We start from the raw sequence: 23,516 nt of genomic DNA on the forward strand, positions 1-23,516 counted from the left end.
ATAATTGGCAACAGTCGATTCAATCGGATGTACGAACGTACATGACAGTAAGATTGCGTGGACCCTTTTTTTTTTTGCCTATCAAAAAAAAGAAGATTACGTGACCATCACGATCTGAAGTCAGGAGTCGAAAACACATTAGCCGTCATGCATCGACCGTCTTAGAGATGAATGGATTTTGATGCGCCTCATAAGTAATCTTATATGCAATCTCAAAATGTGCATACATCTTTCAAGAAACTAAATGGACAAAATTCACAAGACACTGCAATCTTCTAATATAATTGAACCTCATCTGCAAAATGTAAATAAAAATTGAAAATTCCGCAGAAACAATAAATTAGATAACATCTGCCGAGCTCAATAAGGGAGGGGCACTTTAAAATTCCCTTATTCAAAATTTTAAAAACAATGTTTCTTCAAAAAAAAAAATTCAAGACCCTCGAAAAAAAAAAACATATAAAGAGAGGAAGATGGAAGAGTAATTCTCGTAGTGGATTTGGCTGCCTTAATCTCTCTACCATTAATCCCAAGCCAACTCATACCTATTGAATATTACTTGCCTATTGCAGCTATAGCTCAACGGCGCCCACCTCTCCTTGCCGGCATATCTGATTCCTCATCATCAGACTGGACATCACCATACTGCCATACATTAAGCCTTTCACGCTTTGCCTTTGCTTGATGCTCTTCGAGATTATCAAGGGCAGACTGTCTCGCTTTTGTGTCCCACCTTTTCCTTCTCTCCAGTCTAGCAAGTCCTTCCTGTTATTTTACAAGAAAAGTTGGGAAAGAAGATGTTAATCCAATTCCGAAAAAAATATCAAAAACTCTTGCCTCTAAGAAATACGAATGCACAGAACTTTGATATTGTGAAAAGGGGGCAATTGATCCTTTAGCAAGAGATGACAACTAGGAAGTTCAAATATCAAGAGGGCATCACTTGACAAGAAAATAGATCAAATATGCTGTAGATATAAGCATGACAGCCTTTTAAGCAAAGATATGGTCTTCCGCTTATTCCTTTTTGTTTTTTGGCCAACTATTGTAGGACGGGAGCAAAAGCAAAACACTACAATGTTGCAATCATGTAATGGCTGGACTGGAGAGGCTTTTACCTCTCTAGACGAAGGTGTGACAAAACGGAGTTAAACTATGACCAGGTCGGTTTATATTCTTAAATATTGAAGACCTCATAACAATAAGAAGCATTTTTTTTTGCAAGCAAGTCCAGGTCCAATCTGGGTCTGTTAACGGGTGGATATCTTCTGAATTGAACCAGCTGTCACAGTGGTTTTCCTGGCATCTGGTTTCAAAACGTACTTTAAATGTTTCTAATAAGTAACGTTGTGACAAGATTACGGGCTCATTGAGAAAAGCATCTACTTTCATTTCAAAACAATGCGGTGATGCACACACACACACATTACCTGCAGCATAGCAGCATTAATACTGGAACCTGCTTCCACATCAACCAATGTTACTATCAGAACAGTACCAGTTCCTTGCCCCTTCACTTTTCCTCCTGAGGTGTCTCTATCTTCCACCATTGCCATGAGTTCCTTGGAACTATTCAGGGTACATTCACTGAGATACTGAGCTGCTTCAGGACCAAAGTCCTCATCTAACGTTGGTACTTTTATGTAAGCAAAGCTACACAACTGAGCAAGCCCTGGGGATGAAGAGACAGATGGATCAAGAGGGCGTAAACAACTGTAAGGAACTGTCTCTTGGTTCCCATAATCAATGTAGAAGACTTCAAACATGTCTTCTGGTGATTCAACTGCCCCTCGGGGAGCATTTACAATCTGAAAAGGAGACATCAATCAGCCGCGCTCACAGGAACAGTTTTGTATCTTTAGTAGTTAAAGCCAAAGGAACGAGGATGGTAAACACCAACGGCAAATACACATGGACTTGATGTCTTTATCGTACAACGGTAAAAGATGGCTGGTGCAATAAAACATAATTGCATCTCCTACTTTAGTCTCATAGAAGGCAGGTTTTAGCATCAGAAAGTACACAATGGATAGTGCTCGTACCATGGCCCTGTTCCAGGAATTATCTACCGTATATCGTGCAAGTACAGTATCTCCCTTCTTTGGGCTGAAAACTCCTAAGATGGAGGGGCTTGGAGGTTCAAGGAAGCAAGCTGCTGCTGGATAGATACTAGTTTCTTGTCAGCAACAGATTGGATATAGAACCTTCCACCACCAAGTACTTCAGTAACCACAACCTGCAAAATGTAGAGACTGGGTGGAGTATAACTGAATGAAGAAAAAGGTGGATAGAGAGAAGAAAATCAATTCTCAACAAGCAATCACAAAGAACCTTTAGCACTTCTTTTTGCTTTGTCTCAGCTGCCGTACCATTAGAAGGTTCCTGTCCTTCAACATAGTTCTCCCATATCTGAAATGAAAGGTCAGCAAGAACTAAGAAACCTGATGAAAGAGAAAGAGAGAATCATTCACCTTAGCACACTACACACTTTTAACCGTTGTTTCTTTGCATTTCGTTCAGCCTGTGAGAGCAGGTGTGCATCTGGGATCCGATCAGTGCCAAAAGCAGTTTGGAACTTGGCAAGTCCAGCTTCCAGAAGTGTCACAGCCATATTGGTCTTTGACTCCCATAAAAATCCCAAAAATGTTCCAGCCCTATCAACTATTTCTACTTCGATCTGCGTAATAAGAGGAATAATTAAAGGATGTATGTGAATGTAATTATGAATGACATAAAAAACCTAGAGAAAAAACAGACCTCGACATCCCTCTGTAGTATTTTTCTTCGCATGAAAGCAATAGCCTCATCTGCAAATGGCTCATCCCTACCAGGACATCTAACACCAGAAAACGAGAAAGCAATGCTGCATCTTTCCTTTGGAATTAACAATTTAAATTGATGACCGCTCAGAACATATTCAACTACAGCTGGAAGCCTTCTACTTCGTTGAAGAAACGGCAAGAAATCTTTCGCTTTTTTGGCAGACTAAAACAAAATATTTGCACAAAATGAGCAGCTGATTCAAAAAAAGATACAAAAATTTGTACCTGACAGGTGAAGATTTCCCTTACCAATGTTACAAGGTCAGTGATATGCATCACAGGATGATCCTTAGCAGAATGAATCCCTTTTTTCCCACTTATAGAGCGGGCCTCTGCAGCTAATAGAGAGTCATAATAGCTTGATCGCTCCTCAAAATCACGATGTCTGATTACTGTTGCAAAACCACGTGCTACCACCAATTCAGCAACATTTATTCCCTCTGGGAGGCCACCTCCAGCAGCTGGAGAAGCTGCTGTAATTTCATCACCTTCAGCTTTTGATGGAGAAAGCAGGATGACGGTACCAAAAGCCATGATTCTGGAATCTGCTGAGCCAGCTGCAGGCACTGGATTGGGCCCATCAGCCACACTAACTTTTCTAGAGTATTCCATGTATACCTTGATCTAAAAGGACATAGCATAAATTATCTCAAAAGCTCCCACAGCCTCCTAATTAAATCAGACGTGTAGAATGCACATGCTGAAGGGCATACTTGCCGACCAATCAGGTGAGTCCGTAAAAATTCTTTGGCTTCCCGAGCATATGAAGCTGGTTTTTCATCCCTATGTGGATTTCCCATTTTAGGAGCCCTGATGCTAGAAAGATTGACTCGCCGCTCAGCTGAAGGACTGCCATATGCAGCAGCAGCAGCAGCAGCAACAATGACGCAATCCCCACTCACAACCTCCACCACCTATGGGAATTTATAAGAACACGAGATTAGATAATACAAATCAAGATCATAAATCAAGGTTCTGGTGTGAAAACTAATAATTGAGAAACCATACTTTTCCAGTGAAATTTTGGTCATGAATTGCCTTAGAATTTGTGGCTGGGGGGACATAGTTTGTCCAAATTCTCAACCTGGCATTCTTTGCTTGAAGCTCAGCAGCCTTCAACCGCCGCTTGGCATCCTCCTCCATCATGTTTGCACTCCACTCCACATACTTAGCCAAACCCTAAAGGGAAAAACAGTTGTATTCAGAAACACTGCATGTGAACTTCTAGCCAATATTGAACCACAAGAGTGTGCTGGACTAATGAAATGGGATAAAATTGGATAATGATAACAGCAGTTTTTGTTAAGGGCAAGTCTTCTAAGGATCATCATCTAGCTAGGTCCTTGAGCCCACAAAGCTATGCAACACCAACTCTTCTAACAAGGCACCGCACCCGCACCCATGCAAGTGTGACAATTGGACCCGGCTTCCTAGGTGAAGTCAACCACACTAAGGTCCATTTCTGTCAAAAAGTAGATTCAGTTTAGCCTAACCAAGTCCAGCTTTATATATATATATATATATATATATATATATATATATATATATATATATATATATATATATATATATATATATATATATACACATACATAAATGCACACACATACACGTAGTGTTAACTTAAAACCGTTAATAATATATATATACCATCTCCACACCCCCGCACCCAAGTTTTTTTCAAGTGCTGTATCACCGCATCCGCACCCACACCTATGTGACATAGCCACAAGGGTGTGACCAAATTTTTTTTTCCATCGATTATTAAAGTTAAAGTTTTCTTTGAGTTTCTCCTGTTTTCTGTGAGTTTCTCCTGTTTTCTGTTTGTAAATTCAAGACCAACTACAAGGAACACAGTGATCTTCCTTCGCCTGCTTCCTGCACAAGTTCTTAAAATTTCAACCCAGAAAGGAACTTTTAGTCAATCAACAAGCATGATGACTGGAAAAAAACTGAGTGATATCCCATACTTTCTAATCTGAAAAGCCATTTAAGGGATTTCGAAGACATCCTAAGGTCATGTATATAGGACTGGACAATGAAAAAGGAGTTTAATTGGCTGAATCAAGTACCATCTCTAACCATTGTATAGGAGAAATTGGCATCTAGATATCTACCTTCAACAGGCAATGTTAATAAATAGAAATAGCAACAAGGGGGAATAATTAAGGGTGCAATTGAGTACCTTGGATATCAGATCAGAGGTCATGATTTAGAAGAACTTAGAACCTATCATTTAAAACTGGATCTGAAATCCAGTGTTTGATGAGAAAGAGAAAAAGAGAAACATGCCGAAGGGTGTCATACCCATGTTGACAAGTCAATACTGGTACTGGTACTGGTACTTCATGGGTACAGATCAGACCACTTTCAAATCTTACCTGACCCATCACATATCATGTGGGATCATTTTAATTCACTTTTAAGATGCATAAATTGCTGCTTTCATCCAACAGACATATACAAACATGTATATGGGTACATATGTGTGTACACATATATGTAAGCATGCACCCTGTACTCATACTTTTAGAAATTCACATATCATATACCCAAGTAACCCAACTTAATGCACCCACTCCTGCACCTATGTTGCTTGAGGCTTGACCCTCCCTCCATGGGCGAGAGATTCATGAATCTGGGGTACTCACAGATCCCAGAATCTGATCCAGTGTTTGCAAAAATATTGATTTGGTGTGGGGCCTTACGGTAAATCCTATGTCACATGGGTACGGGTGCGGGTGCGGGGATTCGGCACTTCCAAAAAACCCGGGTGCGGGGGTGCGGCAGGGGCAAAAATGTAAATATATATATATAGAAGGGGGTCCGGGGGTTCCCCCGGCGCGGGTCGAGGGTCCAGTTTTTTTTTGCTGGTGTGTTTGTTTGAAGACTTGTTACCCACGTTCTGCTTGTTGTGTACTTTGGCACAACGGGACAAAATTGATGAACCGAAAGGATTGGCAATCTGATCGACCCAGCCTGCTGCGTTCTGCTGACTGTCATGATTCAATCATGTCTGAAACTCCCTGGTCTTCACGAAAAAAAATATAAGCGAAAGGTTTGATGTGGTTTGTTGGAGAGAGAATCTTCACAAGGCCTACGGCTCCACTGCCACGCCACTGCCTAGGGTTCTTCAAATTTCATTTTATATACAGATGCACACAGATGACCGCTAAAAGAAATTTATTGGATTTGACATGTGGAAAAGTGAGGTCTACACAAGGCTACGGCTAGAGCACCCATCTCGTCAGGAGAAAAGTAAATACTAATAGCCACCAAGGCTACCACCACCATTATTATTTACTATGGAGAGAGAAAATCCTTGACGAAGAAGGATCTGGATGGTTGAAGGATAAAGACTTCAAAAGGCTCTTGAATTTTGGTTTAATTTTTGAGGAAGATGGATCATCATTTCCAAGTTAACATTATGTTTTCCAACGCTGTGAATTAATTGTTTGGAGGCAGCAATAGCATGGGATGCCAACAAAGCTCGTCATATGTTGTGGACACAAGTGCCCCTTTATAAAACAAGAGCAGCAGCTGTCATCAGAAAAAAAAATTTAAATTCCGCAGCCCATTTCATAGGGCAAATTTTTTTTTTTTTTAAATCCAAAAAAAATGGACCGAAATGATCCTGGGTGCGGTCAACGCACCCAGGATCAGGTTGACCGCACCCGGTGCCGCACCAGCATCGTGTCGCGTCGATGCGGATGCAGCACCCTGCTAGCCGAATCCCTGTGACATAGGGTGAAATCCAATCCCCAAACATGAGGTGAAATCTAAGGTAATCAAGCACACCTTCCGATAGACAATTTCAGGAACAATTCCAGACTTAAAATTGAATGACAGTGTGATCTTTTGGATTAAATAAGTCAATTAGTCACATTCCCTTTTCTTTGCTTGTTGTTTCCTCCTCTTGTTAAGAGCTTAAGCTAGTGTTTGGAGTACTTGGTTGGCAATTTCTAGATAATCGAGGAGGCAAATGTATTGTCCTATTTTATGGTGCATACAAATGAGGAATCTGCTCAATGGACTCTCCTTATTTACTGAACAGTATAGAAGAATTAGATAGTTTTTGGGAGTCTTCAGATGAAGAAAACTTCCAAACAAATCCAGTTAGCATATGATTCCCGAGCTCAGAAGTGGTTGATCATGTCTTCAGTAGTGGGATTTTGAGCATAAAGTTTCTGAGCAAGGATGGTCAGCCACATAGATTGCTCATATGCAATAGCATATGGAGTGATTGCTCATACTAAAAAGCAGCTGGAGCAAGATAGTAAACAACCAAATAATCTATGGTTATGATAGAAAAGATAGATGATTAACACGAATAACTGAAGGCCTTTATCTCGCTATTCTCAAAGTAAAAAATCATGAGCTCCGTTACTTTCAACCACAATGGATGGAAATCTATGTCAGCATGCTTTTAACTGAAAATGGGTGAAGAAGAAAAGATAATAACACTGGTGAAAGAAGAAAAAGAAAGCCTCCATTAGATCAGTCATCCTGACAAACATCTCACACTCACAAATGCCGCATGTCATATCTTATCAATTCAAATGAGTGCATGAATATTCGATACATGGTGTGTCAAATTACATAAGCCTTCAAAACAATGTGAAGCATGATGAAGGGTTTTTTTGCAAACTTGGCATCATTTCAGTTTACAATTTCTAGGAAAGGTAGGGAGTCTGGACTAACTACTGACTCAAGATATCTCAGTGCTATCCAAAATCTAATCTGTAACATGTATTGCACTAATAACTAGAAAAGGCTTTATCTATGTTATTATTCATCATGTAAAATAACAAACAGAGGTCGACTAAAGATAAAGAACAAATCTGTAGATTCCGAGCCAGAATACTGACATGGCAGAAACTTGGGTATACACTAATTTTCATATCTTAATTGGCATGCGTGGTGGCAGTTTTCTCTTCTGATTTCCAATATTAACAATTAAAAATTTTTAAAAAAAGTTCAGTACCAAACAAAACAGTTCTGCGTGAACCATATAACAATTTCAATAGAAGCAGTATCAAACAAAAGAACTTTATTTTCAAGGAGGTAGCAAGCCATAATAACTTGCACGAAAGTAGTTTACCAACTATATCACACGGACTCATATAACAGGGCACCACACCTGCATCGCACCCGCACCCAGGCAGGTGCGACACTTGTATACAGCTTCCTTTGTGTTAGGTGAAGTCAACCACACTGAGGTCCATTTCTATCCAAAAGTAGATTCAGTTAACCCTAATCAAGTCCATTTTTATCTATATTATAAATATAAATACATAAATGCACACACATACACGTAGTGTTAACTTAAAACTGTTTATATATATATATATACATATATATATATATATCCTCCCCGGACCCCCTGTAAACACTCCAAATTTTTCAAGTCCATTCCTGACATTCCTTTTCGCAGATGTCAAACCCTGCAGGGCGACGTAGAGCCTCATCTCTAGGTTTACCCCAGTATAGAGGACAGTCTACCTCGTTTGGCCAATAAAATTACCATTTTACCCCTGAGTCACCCTTAGCCTTTTTGTGAGTTAGACCTAGGTAAGCTCATTTTTAAGTTTAGAGCAGTTAGAATGTCTTATTTCTATCTCCCCTGAGCTCACGATGAGTGAATCCTAATCATTTTTTACCATTTCAACTAAGATTAGTTCATTTCTCGCGAAATAAACTCATTTTTAGCTCGAATTTTAGTCAGACTGTCCCCGAGTCAACCAAATCCAGTAGATCCTATCCCCAGGAGTCTAATCTGAGTTCATCAAGAGTTTGAATGGTTCAGTTCCAGTTCAAAGTCACTTTTCACATACTCGGACCTTCGTTTTAGCTCATTTTAGCAAGGTTTTAAAACCCGTGACTCGGAACTCGACTCGTTCTTTATTGACTCGTGACTCGGCGGGTCAACTCGGTGACTCGGACCGGGTTTTGTTAACTTTTGATTTTAAAAGAAAAACAATATATAATTTGTCTGAAACCATGTTTTTGAGTAAACATAGTCTCCAAATGTCTGTAAGAATATAAAAACAACTGCAAAGAGCTATAGAGGTTTGCTTGAATAATTGAATTTGATATCTATACAAGCACTTTGACTAATTCATGACTTGAATTAGAGGATTTGGTCACCATGAGTTCAGTATGCTACTACCTAAGGTTCCTAAAATGGCCAATCATATATGCTAGCTTGTTTTAAAAGTTTTAATTCCCTCTCTAACAAATCCATAAATGTAAAACAGGAATATATGTGCATATTGAAAGTTTACAGAATGCCCAATATCAACATAAATAAGCAATTTTCTCTCATGTATAAAACTATGCAAGAAATATATTAATGGCACAACTATAAAAAGACTACTAATATTTGAATATGTACAATGCTTGTTCACATAACAAATGGATGATGAAACCTAAATGTGACTTCCCATAGGCACAGTTGACCCGCCATAGATAGTGAGAATCATTTCTTTAAAATATTTTGCTAGAATAAGTTGATAAGGGTGAACAGTAGTTCGAACAACATGGCGATTTTATTCTATGGATTTAAATGCTTTTTTATCTTTAAATGATTTTTATTTTCTTTTTTATACAAAAATTGGGGGTAACCCTTGTTAAAATATATGTACTTATATATTTCGAAACTGTAATTTGAAACTCAAAAAACAAATTTCAAACATCCCAAAACTCGCCCGAGTCAGGCTGAGTCAGGCCGAGTCAAGCCCGAGTTTTGGCAAACCGAGTTTGCCTTGCCGGGTTGACTCGCTGGAGGGGCGAGCCGAGCCGAGTCAACGAGTTGACTCGGCGAGTTTTAAAACACTGGTTTGTGGCGAATTTATTCTATGGATTTAAATGCTTTTTTATCTTTAAATGATTTTTATTTTCTTTTTTATACAAAAACTGGGGGTAACCCTTGTTAAAATATATGTACTTATATATTTCGAAACTGTAATTTGAAACTCAAAAAACAAATTTCAAACATCCCAAAACTCGCCCGAGTCAGGCCGAGTCAAGCCCGAGTTTGCCTTGCCGGGTTGACTCGCTGGAGGGGCGAGCCGAGCCGAGTCAACGAGTTGACTCTGCGAGTTTTAAAACACTGCATTTTAGCTCAATTGAGCTCAATTCAGTCCAAATTGAGTTAACCCCAACTGGTTGAGCTAGTGTCTTAGCTCCGGATTTAGTTCACTTGAATATAATTGGCTTCTGATTCAGTTCATTCTGATCCAGTCCAGTTCAAACCAGTGAAAACCAAAAAATAAAAATTTCTTCAGAACATCGTTTCTAACAATTTTTTAACCGGGACAAGTCCCAAATTCGGACTCGGATCAATTCTTTTATCTGATATTTCATCAATATCCGAGATCCAATCCATTTCCATTTGGATAGTGGATCCAATACTGGATCTGGTATCCAATTTCCATCCTGGACCTGGATTTTTCATCTGATTCATTCTATAATCCATATCCAGAGTCCAATTTATTCTTTGAAACCTGGAATATCCCATCAAATATTCAGGATCCAATTTAACCATTTCAAATCCATTTCAGTCTAGATCCACCTTCTAATCCGTTCAGAAGGTTAATTGAATCAATTTCTAAACTCAGATTAATCTAACATTTGAGATTCAATTTCACTTCTTGGATTCTGATTTTGATCCAAGATCCAATTTCATTCTCTGAGTTGGATCCAAGTCCAAAACTCCCAATTTTTATTAGGAATTTGGGGTTTTTCATTTTCAATTCTTCAGAAATCCATATTAGGGTTTGATTCCCATTTCGAACCAATTTCCTTCAAATCGAGATCCAGATCCAATCTTTTTCAAAACCTCGGATCTAGATCCTTTTTCAAAATTCAATGTTTATTCTAATTTCAAAATCAATTCTCGAATTTCAAATTCAAATCCATCATTTTGCAAAAATCCTTTGAAAAATACCCTGGATCTAGTTGATAATTAAATTTGGATTTTGAAATATCAAAATGGATCCAGATCCAGTTTTAAAATCCAATTTTTATTCAAAATCAATGTGAGGATTTCAAATTCAAAATCAAAATCCAATTTTTATTCAAAATCAATTTGAGGATCTCAAATTCAAAATCAAAATCCAATTTTTATTCAAAATCAATTTGGGGATTTCAAATTCAAAATCAAAATCCAATTTTTATTCAAAATCAATTTAGAGATTTCAAATTCAAAATCAAAATCCAATTTTTATCCCAATTTCAAAAGTAATCTTTGAATTTCAAATCTAAATTCAATATTTTTGCAAAATTCTTCAAGATTCAATCTGGATCCGGTTTTAACTCAATTCTGATTTTGAAAATCAAATTGGATCTTGGATCCAATTAAAATCCGACATTTTCAAATTCCCCTTTTATTTTTTTTCACCTTTTATTTCACTTGCATTTTAAAAACCTTTCATCTCATTTTTAAAATAAAAAAAATATAAATTTTCAAAAAAAAGGGGCGCCACTTGACATTTTCAAGTTAAAATCAAAATCATTTTTTTTTAAATCCACTTTTAAAAACACCCTTTTACATTTAAAAAAACACACATGGGCATCACTTGCACAACGATGCCATATGTCAAAGTTTTGCCAAAATACCCCTTTTACCCATTTGAGAATTTTCAAAAAGACCCACATGGGCACCCACTTGCAAAAGGGGTGCCACATGTTCAATTTTTGACAAAATACCAAAACTATCCATTTCAAAAAAATGAAAATACCCACGTGGGGTTGGCGCCAACTTGGGGGAGATATTTTCTCATATTTTGATGCCCAAAATTGTAAAATCCTGGAAAGAATTTTTTGGACCCGGGTCAGATCCGAATCCGACCCGGATCCAAACCTGATACCTTTCCCCCTTCGTGCCTATAAATAAGCACGAAGAGGGGAAGGGTTTCTCATTCGAAACCCCCCCCCCCTCTCTCTCTCAGCTCTCTCTCAGTTTCTCTCTCTCCCCGACCTCTCACCCCCCTCTCGTCACTGTAATGAGATATTGCGGAAATATAAAGAGTGCATACAAGCACTTACAACAATGAATAAAAGAGACAATATCACAAGTCCACAAAGGGACAATACAAGCACAAGCCTTTAAGAAGGCAACAATATAAAAACCTCTTATTGAGAAGAGAGAAAGCTCTCAAGAATGAAAATACACAAGGGGTTCACCTCTATTTATACAAGAGGGAGAGGAGGAAAAAGGAGGGCCAAAGGGCCTCAAAAGAAGAGCCAAAAGGGGGCTCCCATGGAGTCGTTGGGAGCCCCCAACGGTCACATTTGTGACCGTTGGGGGCTCCAACGACTCTATGGTTGGAGCCCCTCTTTGGTTCTAAAAAATACAAAAAATTAAAACAAAAAATAAATAAAGAAATTTACATTTAAACAAAATAGTTGTTTTTTAAAACAACTATGTGAAATTATAAAAATACCCCTATCGGGTATTGATGTAATATACAGTATATATATATATATATATATATATATTAGATACATTTTAACACCCCCCCCTCAAACTTTACAGGGAAATGACGAAAAGTTTGCCAAGAAGAAACATGAAGTGAGGAGCCGGAAGAGCTTTAGTGAAGAAGCCCGCCAACTGATATTCAGAAGTGACATATGGAAGAGCAATAGTTCCTCGTAAGAATTCGTCACGAACATAGTGGCAATCCATTTCGATATGTTTTGTACGCTCATGAAAAGTATGATTGCTCGCAATATAGATGGCACTCTTGTTGTCGCAACATAGTTTTGAGGCTTCGGTAATATCAACTCCCATGTCTTTAAGCAGACTGCGAAGCCATACAAGTTCCATTGTCGTGGTTGTCATAGCCCGGTACTCAGCTTCAGTGGATGATAGTGAAATTTTCTGTTGCTTCTTGCATCGCCAGGCAATCAAAGAGTCCCCTAAAAAGACACAAAAACCAGTAGTTGAGACTCGATCATTGGGATTACCTCCCCAATCTGCATCAGTATAAGCAAGAAGATTCAAAGAAGAAGAAGAGGATAGAAATAGCCCTTTATTGATGGTATTCCGAATGTAGCGAATGATTCGGAGAACAGCACTCATATCACAGTTGTAGGAGCATGCTGAAATTGGCTAACTGAGTGAACCGCATGAGTGATATCGGGTCTGGTGATGGTTAAATAGGTAAGAGACCCAATGAGTTGTTTGTAAGGTGTGGGATCTTCCAGAAGAACCCCATCCTCCAACCGCAATTTGGCATTAATAACCTCAGGAGTCTCAACTTTCTTATCATCAGAAATCCCAGACTTATAACATATATCTGCAGCAAGCTTCATCTGTGACAAAATATATCCTCTAGGAGAATATGCAACTTCAATTCCAAGAAAATATCTGAGAAAACCTAAGTAAGACATATCTAAATTATTTTTTAACATATTTTTAACATTAATAATACTATTTTGATCATTCCCAGTGATAATCATATCATCAACATAAAGCAACAAAATTATGATACTAGAACCTGCATGTTTAACAAAAAGAGCAGTGTCAGTATAACAAGAGTGAAATCCTAACTTTATCATGATATCACTGAAACGATCATACCAAGCATTAGGAGCTTGTTTAAGACCATACAATGCCTTCAAAAGCCGAAGTGTTTGACCTTGCTTAATATTTATTGCGGGTGGCGGATCCATATAAACTTTTTCACTTAAACTTCCATTTAAAAAAGCATTTTTTACGTCAAGTTGATAAATAGGCCATTTTTTGGTTGATGCGACAGCTATTAAGGTCCTGACACTAGTCATTCGAGCTACGGGAGCGAATGTTTCTTCGTAATCAATGTCATATTCTTGGGAGTATCCCTTAGCAACTAATCTAGCTTTATATCGTTCTAAAGAGCCATCGCTTTTAGTTTTAACTTTGAAGACCCAGCGACAACCAATAGGTTTTTTGTGTGAGGGTAGATTAACTATTTCCCAAGTATTGGCCTTTTTTAAAGCATTTAGTTCAACTTGCATTGCTTCAACCCAATGAAGTATAGATTTAGCTTTATTATAGTGGGCCGGTTCAAAATAAGAATGTAGGGTTATTAAACATGCCCGATAGTTGGGAGTTAAGGAATCATAGGATACAAACCTATTTGGGGGTATTGATATTCTAGAAGAATGCCTAACTTGTGGTTCCTCAGTGGATTCAGAAATTTGAGAGTATTTTTCGAGGGCACTAATAGGATTTTCTTGATTTCTTCTTGAGTAAACATTTATATTGGTATCACTATCATGAACATTTATATTTGAATTACTATCATTTGAGAGTGTTATGTCAAGAGGGGATACCTCACGAGTATCGTCTATGTTTTCAAGAAAATCTTTTTGTATGTCATCAATAAGATCATATAAGAATATATAATCAATTTCATTTGTTTCTTCTATTTTATCAAAACCGTTTTCTTCTTCTAGAAATGTTACATCTTTTGAAACATATAGTTTATCATTCTTAAAATCATAACATATATACCCTTTTTTATTTTCACCATATCCTAGAAAAACACATTCAATTGCTTTTTAGAGATAACTTATCCCTTTTATGTAGTAGGACAAAACATTTGCAACCAAAAATACGAAGACGATTGAAATCGGGTGAAAATTTAAAGAGTTTTTCATAGGGAGAAGCATTTTTTAACTTAGAAGAGGGCATTCTATTGATTAGATAGGTTGAGGTTAGAACGGCTTCGGCCCAAAACTTCTTTGGAATATTCCTAGAAACAAGTAATGTTTTAGCGGTTTCTATAATGTGCCTATGTTTCCTTTCCGCTAGGCCATTTTGTTGAGAAGTCCTAGGACATGACTTTTGATGGCAAATGCTTTTTTGGGTTAAATAGTTTTGGAATTCGTGAGATAAGTATTCGCCACCGGAATCGGATCTTAAAATAGATATGTTACTTTGAAATTGATTTTGAACCTTTTTATGAAAATCTTTAAAGAAAGTATATACTTCTGACTTATGACTAAGAAAATAAATCCAAACATACCGAGTAAAGTCATCAATAAACATAACATAATATGAATAGCCCCCTTTAGACATAACCGGAGAAGGCCCCCAAACATCTGAATGCACCAATTCAAAAGGCCTTGATGAGAGAAAAGTTCTAGTTGGAAATGGAATAGACTTCATTTTTCCAAAAATGCAATCTTTGCAATTAATTTCTTTTTCCTTACAAAATTTGTTTCCAAAAGGAAAGAGATACATTTTGGAATAACTTGGATGACCAAGTCTTTTATGCCAAGTTTCCATGTTTTTTTCTTGGACATAAGAACAAAAAAAGTTTGTAGGGAGATCAAGATGGTCCATATAATAGAGGTCTCTCTTTCTATGGCCTTGCCCAATCCGCTTCCCGGACCGGAGATCCTGCACAAAGCAACCATTAGATGAGAAAGATATTTCGCAACCATGGTCGGCAATTTGAGAAACCGAAAATAGGTTTAAATTTAGTTTGGGAACAACTCTTACTTTTGGAACACAAAAATTTTGTGAATCTTTAAAAGAGCCAATACTTGAAATTTTTAAAAAGGTTTCATCGGCCGTAGAGACACAAGAGTCCTTTGAATTGGTGCAACCATCACTAAGTGCATTTTCATGATGAAAAGAAGCTCCGGAGTCAAGGATCCAAGAATACGTACCGGGTGATGATGTTGAAGCAATAGCCGCACCCGATGTGGAGGAAGAAACTTTTAGCATTTGTTGGAGAGCCATAGATATTTGTCCAAGAGTTTCTTTAATGTCATTGTTCTTGCCTTCATCTTCTTTGGTGGTGGTTTCTTCAAGAGAGGCCACTTTAGGCTTGAAGGTTCCAATAAGCTTTGGACAAGCGGGTCTAATGTGACCCGGCTCATTGCAATAATGATAAACAATCATTTTTCTTCCTCCATTGTAGTTTCCTTGTTTCCCAAAATGAGGAGGCTTATAGGTTCTAACATTGTTACCCGGTTTTGATATGGCAAGGACTTCATCAACATGCTTACTCATGCCAAGCCTTGTCTCCTCTTGAGTGATTTCGGCAATAGCATCCTCAATAGGAGGAAAAATAGATCTATGGAGAAGTGAAGATCTCACTTGCTCAAATTCAGGACGTAGCCCAAAAAGAAATTGAAACAATCGCTCTTGTTCCATTTGTTTTTGCCTTAAATCAATATCTTCCATAGAAACTCATTTTGGCTCCAAGAGAGCCAATTCATCCCATAGTGGGTTTAGGGCACTATAATAGTCTTGAATGCTAGAATCACCTTGCTTGGTGGTTCTAATCTTTTCTTGCAAGAAGTATGCTCTTGCAAGATCCTTTTGGGTATACATACCCTTCATAAAGGACCAAGCCTCATTGGCTCTACGAAATTTAGCTATATTAGCAGATACCTTAAGCTCCACATTGTTCATAAACCACGCAAGGATTTTTGCGTGATTGCTTTCCCAATCTTCCACTTCCTTTTGATGACTTTCAATGGCCTTGAGGCGAGCATCTCCTTCAAGAGCCTTTTCTTGACCTTCTTCTACCTTCATAAGCATAAGCTTAGGTTCCGGAACGATACCCATGACAAAACCCCAAAGCTTCTTTCCTTTGAGATTATTTTTCATTGCTGATGCCAACATCATATAATTCTTTCCATTGAGCTTGAAAGATAGGTCAATCTTTGTCTCCATGATGTAGCCAAGAAGTGAGAAGATGTCCACTAAATATGAGATACACGAACCACACCTTTCCTTCAAGAATCGAGTGGCTCTGATACCATGTAATGAGATATTGCGGAAATATAAAGAGTGCATACAAGCACTTACAACAATGAATAAAAGAGACAATATCACAAGTCCACAAAGGGACAATACAAGCACAAGCCTTTAAGAAGGCAACAATATAAAAACCTCTTATTGAGAACAGAGAAAGCTCTCAAGAATGAAAATACACAAGGGGTTCACCCCTATTTATACAAGAGGGAGAGGAGGAAAAAGGAAGGGCAAAGGGCCTCAAAAGAAGAGCCAAAAGGGGGCTCCCATGGAGTCGTTGGGAGCCCCCAACGGTCACATTTGTGACCGTTAGGGCTCCAACGACTCTGGTTGGAGCCCCTCTTTGGTTCTAAAAAATACAAAAAATAAATAAAGAAATTTACATTTAAACAAAATAGTTGTTTTCTAAAACAACTATGTGAAATTACAAAAATACCCCTATCGGGTATTGATGTAATATACAGTATATATATATATATATATATATATATATATATATATATATATATATTAGATACATTTTAACAGTCACCTCTCTCACCCTCGCCCGATCCTCTCTCCCTCTCTCACTTTCCTTCTGGCCTGCAGACCACCGGTGAGCTCTTGTTCGACGAACCCCCTCACCCACAGTTCCCTCTCTAGTCTGCCCTCGCCGACGCCGGCGACCACGGTCCCTCTCGTCGGCCCCTGCAAGTAACCCCTGACTCCCCTCTCTTTCTTCTTTTGTCCTCTTCCTCCTTTCTGTCGGCAGGCGTGACTCCCCCTACCGCCTGTGTTCGATTGGTTGGCAGGAGCTTTTGCCCCTGCCTCTCGCTTTTCAGAGCGCCGGCAGGGGGCATCGCGATGCCCCCTTGCCGCCTGTTTTGATCGGTCGGGAGGGATTTCCAACCCCTGCCTCTCACTCTCTCCCTCTCTCTTGCCTTCAGTCGGCAGGGGCTTTGGCCCCTGTCTGTCGTCTTTTGGCAGCCCAGCAGGGGCGATGCCCTTACCGTCTGAAAATTTTCATCGGCAGGGGCTAAAGCCCCTGCCTGTCGTTATCTGGCAGGACAGCTGGGGGTGGGGCCTTGCCTGTCTTTTCTCGGTAGGGGAGACGCGCCCTGCCACCAGCATATTATAGGTCGGCAGGGGCCTTATCCCCTGCCTCTCGTTTTTCGGTAGGCCAACAGGGGGCAACGCCCCCTGCCGCCAGTACATATTCGATCGACCGGGGCTTTTTGCCCCTGCCCTTCTTTTTCAGCAAACCGGCAGGGGCGATGCCCCTGCTGCTTGTATATTTCGACAGGCCCTTCACCCCCTGCCTCTTCAACTTCCATCAGGCAGGGGCGGAGCCACTGCCTCCCTCTTCACTGATGTCAGGCAGGGGCTTTGCCCCTGCCTCTTTGCTTTTCCGGCCAGCAGGGGCGAAGCCCCTGCCTCCGCCTCCTTGCTTCCTTTGTTTTTCAACCATCGGGGAAGGTGTTGCGCCCCTTGTTGACGGTTAGAAACAGAAAGGGGCGCAGCCCCCTTCTCTTCTCTTTTTCCTTTTCTGGCAGTCAGGCGGGCAAGGGTTGCGCCCCTTGCCCCCCCCCCCTTCTTTTTTTCCCTTAGGTCAACCCCTAGCGAGGGTTGACGCTTCTTTCTATGTTAGAATATTCATGCTTTGCTTTTTCGCAGTTTGCACAGCGGATCTCGCTTGTGCCCTGTGGCCGGAGCCCTTCGTTACATACGCACGAAGGCAAGCGCAAACCTCGAAACCCTCAAGGTAGGGAAAAGTCGCACAATGGACTTTAGATGAACTCAACTAAGCTAAAACATTTAAAAATGGAAATTAAAGCAATTAAATATAGATATATATTTATAAAAGTATGCTTTTTAACTCAAGGACGCGGTTTCGCATTCCTTGTCCTTTACTTTCTGTCATGTCTTTACTTTGTCGTCGCGCATTGCGCCTAAGCTTTGCTTACGCATTTCTGTTTTCAGTCTTTCCTTTGCCGCCGCACATTGCGCCTAGGCTTTGTTTACGAACTCCTGCTTTCAGTCTTTCCTTTGCCGCTGTGCATTGCGTCTAGGCTTTGCTTACGCATTCCTGCTTTCAGTCTTTCCTTTGTCGTCGCACTTTGCGCACAGGCTTTGCGTTTGCACTCCTGCTTTCAATCTTTACTTTGTCGTTGCGCTTTGCGCCCAGGCTCCTGCTTTTGCAAATGTGTCGTTACTGCCTTGCCATTGCATATGACGCTCATGATTTTGCTCATCGCATGCACCATTAGATGCATCCTCGTGGAGTATGCACAAGCATTTACCACTCTCCCTCTTCCGATAAGAGATGAGTCGGGGGCTTAAACGATACATCCTCGACTAAGGAGAGGGATCCCTAGCAAGGATCCCAGCTTTTCGAGTGAGCAGTCTTGCAAAATAGACTTGAGGATTTTTTAGAGTTACGCTAAAACATCAAAGACTACCCAAATCTACGTATTTGGAAAGGGGGTGCTTGTCTATTTCAGTTTGTGCATCTGACACATCTCGGGTAACCTCGAATTGGTGCTCGAACGAACTTCTTGGAGGGGGTTCTGTTGAGAAACCCGTATCCCGTTCATCAAGGCCGTTAACCAGCTTTGCTTATATTTTCAATTCCTGATACAACTATTTGAGCAAGGTTACGCACTCTTGCGCTCAATGCGCGTCTTCGCACTTTAAGGATTTCTTGCATCCTGCTGTCGCACTGCATTGTACACAGTCGTGTTTTTCCCCGCTGACTAGCACTTGCACTTGCTTAAGTATAATCTGGAGCGTAACCTATTTCGCTCGTTTGTTTAAAAACGACACAAGTCACACTTATGCATTTTTGTTTCAAAAATGAATTCCTAAAGTGAATCCGTGTTTCCAAATGCGTGGCCTTGTTAAGCAGGTTTTGAAAGTCGTCGTTGCAAGATTGCAACCCAATCTCCTGAATCAGAGTATTTGGGAGATATGCTTTATAACTTCGGTTTCGTGTATCCGATATAACTCAGATGACCCTGACGAGGGGCACGAACTTGTTTTGGGATGGTTCTTTTGAAAAACCCTTATCCTTGTTTATTGAGACCAGTATCGCGAGGTATGCGCAGCATACGAATACTGTGATAAACGAATGAGAGATCCAAGGCGATCTCGCCTCGTTCGAGTTGCACAGTGTTGTACTCACGGTTTGAAAGATAAATCATGTTCAAAATAAGATATGTGGTTCAACATACTCTAATTATGCTCATATTCAAAAGACGCGGGTTTGTGAGTGAGTGCTAAAATTCTTAATAAAAGGATCGCTATTCATGAGTTCAATTTTCCCAATATATAGTTTTGCAAAGTAAAGTTTGAGAACCTCTTTTGAGAAATAGCATCCAAGTCTCCCAAATCGACGTATTTGGGAGTAGTGTTTTTACTAACTCTCTTTACGTTTCTGACACAACTCGGATAACCCCGATTAGGGGCATGGGTATGAGTTAGGTGGGGTTTCTGTTGAGAAACCTGTATATTTAAACAGTATCGCAAGACATACGCAGCATGCTGATATTGCAATAAATTAGATAAGAGATCCGTGGCGATCTCGTACCGTGCAAAGTGCACAATGTTGTTCAAGTGGTTTAAAGGACTTGAGCATGTCAAGTCAAACTAAATATTTGACATGTTTATACTACGATGATTGGATGAGAGGTTCGTGTAACCTCGAAGCATACAAAGGGCACTTTGTAGAAATCGGTTACATAGTGATGTTTTGTCGTTACAGGCAAGATGCTCGTGTTGGTTTAAAGAATCAGAGCATGTTAAATGTAAATTAAAATGATTTCATCGTTTCTTTTACAACATGTTAAAGCTGAGGTTTCTTTATGAGAAACATGTACCCCTCTCATCATAGGGGTACTTTTTGACATGTTAGTACTACGATGATTGGATGAGACGATCATGCGTTCTCAAATCGTGCTGCTAGCATAATATTGAAATTACATAATGGTGGTGTTTTCACCCTCGCAGTAAGTTGACCCCTCTCATCGTGGTTGTACTTTTGAACATGTACTTTGCGTACTGCGATGAGTAGGATAAGAGGTCTATATTTACCTCGAACGTGCAATGGCACGTGTCTAAAATCACAATGGTGAAGCTTTCACACTCACAATAAGTTGACCTCTCTCATTGTGGTTGTACTTTTAAACAAGTACGTTGCGTACTGCGATGAGTAGGATGAGAGGTCTATGTTTACCTCGAACGTGCAATGGCACGTGTTTGAAATCACAAAATGGTGTTAGATCGCCTTCACAGGCAAGATGCTCGAATGATTGAAAGATCAGAGCATGTACAATGAGTCGTTAGTTAAGCAACGCCTGATGCACCCATTCACTTTTTGTTTATGTCAAGGAAGAGGATGGATCAATACAAAAAACTTCAATGGACAGGTTGTTAATAACCACCCCACGGGCAAAAATCCAGTTTCCCCAGTCATCGAAGTTAGGAAAAAGAGGCTACAATAGTTAACTCAACACTTCTGCAGAAGTTGGATGCATCCTTTAGAACAAGTGGCCTTTGGGGAATCCTCTCTCGGTCACTGACTGTCCCCTCATTAATAGACTTAGCTAGCTATTCGGGGTATTGAAAATACATGGCATAATAGACCCCCGAACTAGTCTTGGTTGTTTCTACGATTAGTGTCTTGCGCGTACCCACAGGCCAACTAATATCGAAACAAAAGTTATATGGTTCACGTTACTTGTTGGTTGCGCATTGTGCACTGATTAATTGTTAATGCTAGTTGTAGCATTTCATGTGCGTTGATTTACTGTTAATGCTAGTTGTAGTATTTTGTGTGTGTTGATTAACTGTTAATGCTAGTTGTAGCATTTGTCTGTGGTGATTAAACCGCTAATGCTAGTTGTAGCTTTTCTCCTGCACTGATTAATTGTTAAATACTAGTTTTAGCATTTCTCTTGTGTTGATTAATTGTTGATGCTAGTAGTATTTTTTCATTTGTTTAAACCGCTAAGCATAATAGAATTAAATGTAAGTACTTAATTATGTTCTATATTGTATCACTTGTGCACCTATCAGTTTTTCGTGAAACTGGCCCATTTTATAGGCACAGGTCATGATTAGGTTTGTACGGACTACGATGGCACGATGGCGTGATGAAATCAAGATGAGACTCTTTACTTAACGTTTCGCTCCTGAGGACAATTTGATAATTTTGCATAAAGGCTTTCTAGAAAACTCCTCAAGTCTTAAATTATTATAAAGTGCATTTAAGAATCTATTTGGTTTATTAAATGTACGGAGTTTCAAATCTGTTGCGAAAGAAAGTTTGCACCGTAATGCGCCCAAGGTCCATTGACTTGCTATTTCAAACACTATTTTTTTGCTGAATTTCTATTTAAGAATTCTGATAAACGAAAGATTTCGAAGCTTTCGGACTTTTCATAAAAAGTTACAAGTCCTAGATTTTGGGGCGTTACAACTTGGTATCAAAGCGACAAAAAAAATAGTGAATCCTTGATCATCCGGCATCTGCATCGCACTATGAGTATTATTATTTAAATTATTTTGCATTTATTTTAATCAAAAAATGTGTTTCTTCTTAGATGTCGTTCAATGAATTGATCGAGTCAATAGATGCCCTAACTGAAGCAGTGGAACAGCTCCAAGTGATGGTCCAGAACCTGAATCATAAGGTGGATAGGTTGGTTTGTGAAAGCACCAACCTAGAGCGAGGTGTTAGCCCTCATGCTCTCCCGGGTCAAATGTGCCTCTGAGACCCCGATGTTTGTATCTTATGTAGAAAGATGGGCCATTAAGCTGAAGAATGCCACCTTAAACCAAGACGTGATAAAAAGTCAGATGAAGATAGTAGTGATAACAAGCGACAACCTGCTAAAAATATAAACTTGGTGAAGGAAACAAGCTACAACCACCATTAAACCGGAAATACCTGAGATGCAACTATGTTCATCGTGGACAAGCATGCCCCCGAGACACTGGTGGTTGTTTATATTGTGGCAAGATGGGCCACTTTATCCGCGATTGCCGCAAGAAAAAGGCCAACAACCTTAAGCGGATGAGCGGCACACCCTAGCCTCCTCAGCAACAACAAAAAGAACAACTCAAGCAGTAACCCATAACCTTTTCACTATGACAGAACACATAGAGAATAACTAATAGATGCTTTGATAATCTTAGTTTAAATTTTTTTGTGTTTTTTTACGTATTTTGTCAAGTAAAAGCTTATCGATGAAATTATGTATGAATTTTGTGTCTTCGAGACTCTTATGATTGTGATGCTTATGTTAGCATATAGGTGGATAACATGTCACGCCTATAAAGGATTAGTTCTAACTTATTAGGTTGATAACATATTACGTCGACAAATGATTAATTTAGACTATTTAGGTGAATGATACATCACGCATACATAGTTTTATTGCAGAGGATTGCGTTATGATTGCCTAAGTGAATGCATCATACCTGTATAACATGATTGATGTGGGTATTATGGATATTTGACTAAATGTCTTAGAAGGTATGTACGTGTGTTTCACGCTAGAATGGTCGAATGTGATTTGATTTAGAAATGCACATGAAAATTATGCAATGCTCTGAATGTCTTAGATACATAGATGACTTGAATCCCGTGTGCATAACTTGAACTACGTAAAAGTTACGTATGTTGAGGTTTAGTTGCTTCGTGTTATGAAATATGTATGTTTACGCGTGCATAAAACTTATGCTTTGTTTACGCATGCTTTGAGGTTCAATTTGTGAAATGCAATGTTCCTTGTGGCCATGATATGAGGCGTAAGATATTATGCTTTCGTATCATATGATTTAAATGCCATAAGATATGAAATTGTTAATGCATGCGATAAATGTTTAAATTCAATAGTAAACTATAGTTCATGGAACTTTGTTGGATAAATGTGTGATCTTGTGATTTAAGTGTC

General features: G+C 39.2%; 1 pseudogene across 1 annotated transcript in view; it reads right to left on the reverse strand.

The window, feature by feature from the left end:
• Positions 1–273: 273 nt before the first annotated feature.
• LOC149840284 (ribonuclease TUDOR 1-like) overlaps positions 274–23,516 on the reverse strand; it is a 60,727-nt pseudogene continuing 37,484 nt past the window's right edge. Inside the window, exons 9-17 of the transcript XR_016431390.1 lie at positions 3,831–4,001; positions 3,536–3,736; positions 3,072–3,446; positions 2,758–2,985; positions 2,489–2,677; positions 2,332–2,409; positions 2,043–2,236; positions 1,431–1,808; positions 274–765 (exon numbers count right to left, since the gene is read on the reverse strand). The product of XR_016431390.1 is annotated as a ribonuclease TUDOR 1-like (transcript). The remainder of the gene's footprint in view (positions 766–1,430; positions 1,809–2,042; positions 2,237–2,331; positions 2,410–2,488; positions 2,678–2,757; positions 2,986–3,071; positions 3,447–3,535; positions 3,737–3,830; positions 4,002–23,516) is intronic.

This window comes from Nuphar pumila, chromosome 4, assembly GCF_984573655.1.
Source record: "Nuphar pumila chromosome 4, dmNupPumi1.hap1.1, whole genome shotgun sequence".
NCBI classification, from domain to species: Eukaryota; Viridiplantae; Streptophyta; class Magnoliopsida; order Nymphaeales; family Nymphaeaceae; genus Nuphar; species Nuphar pumila.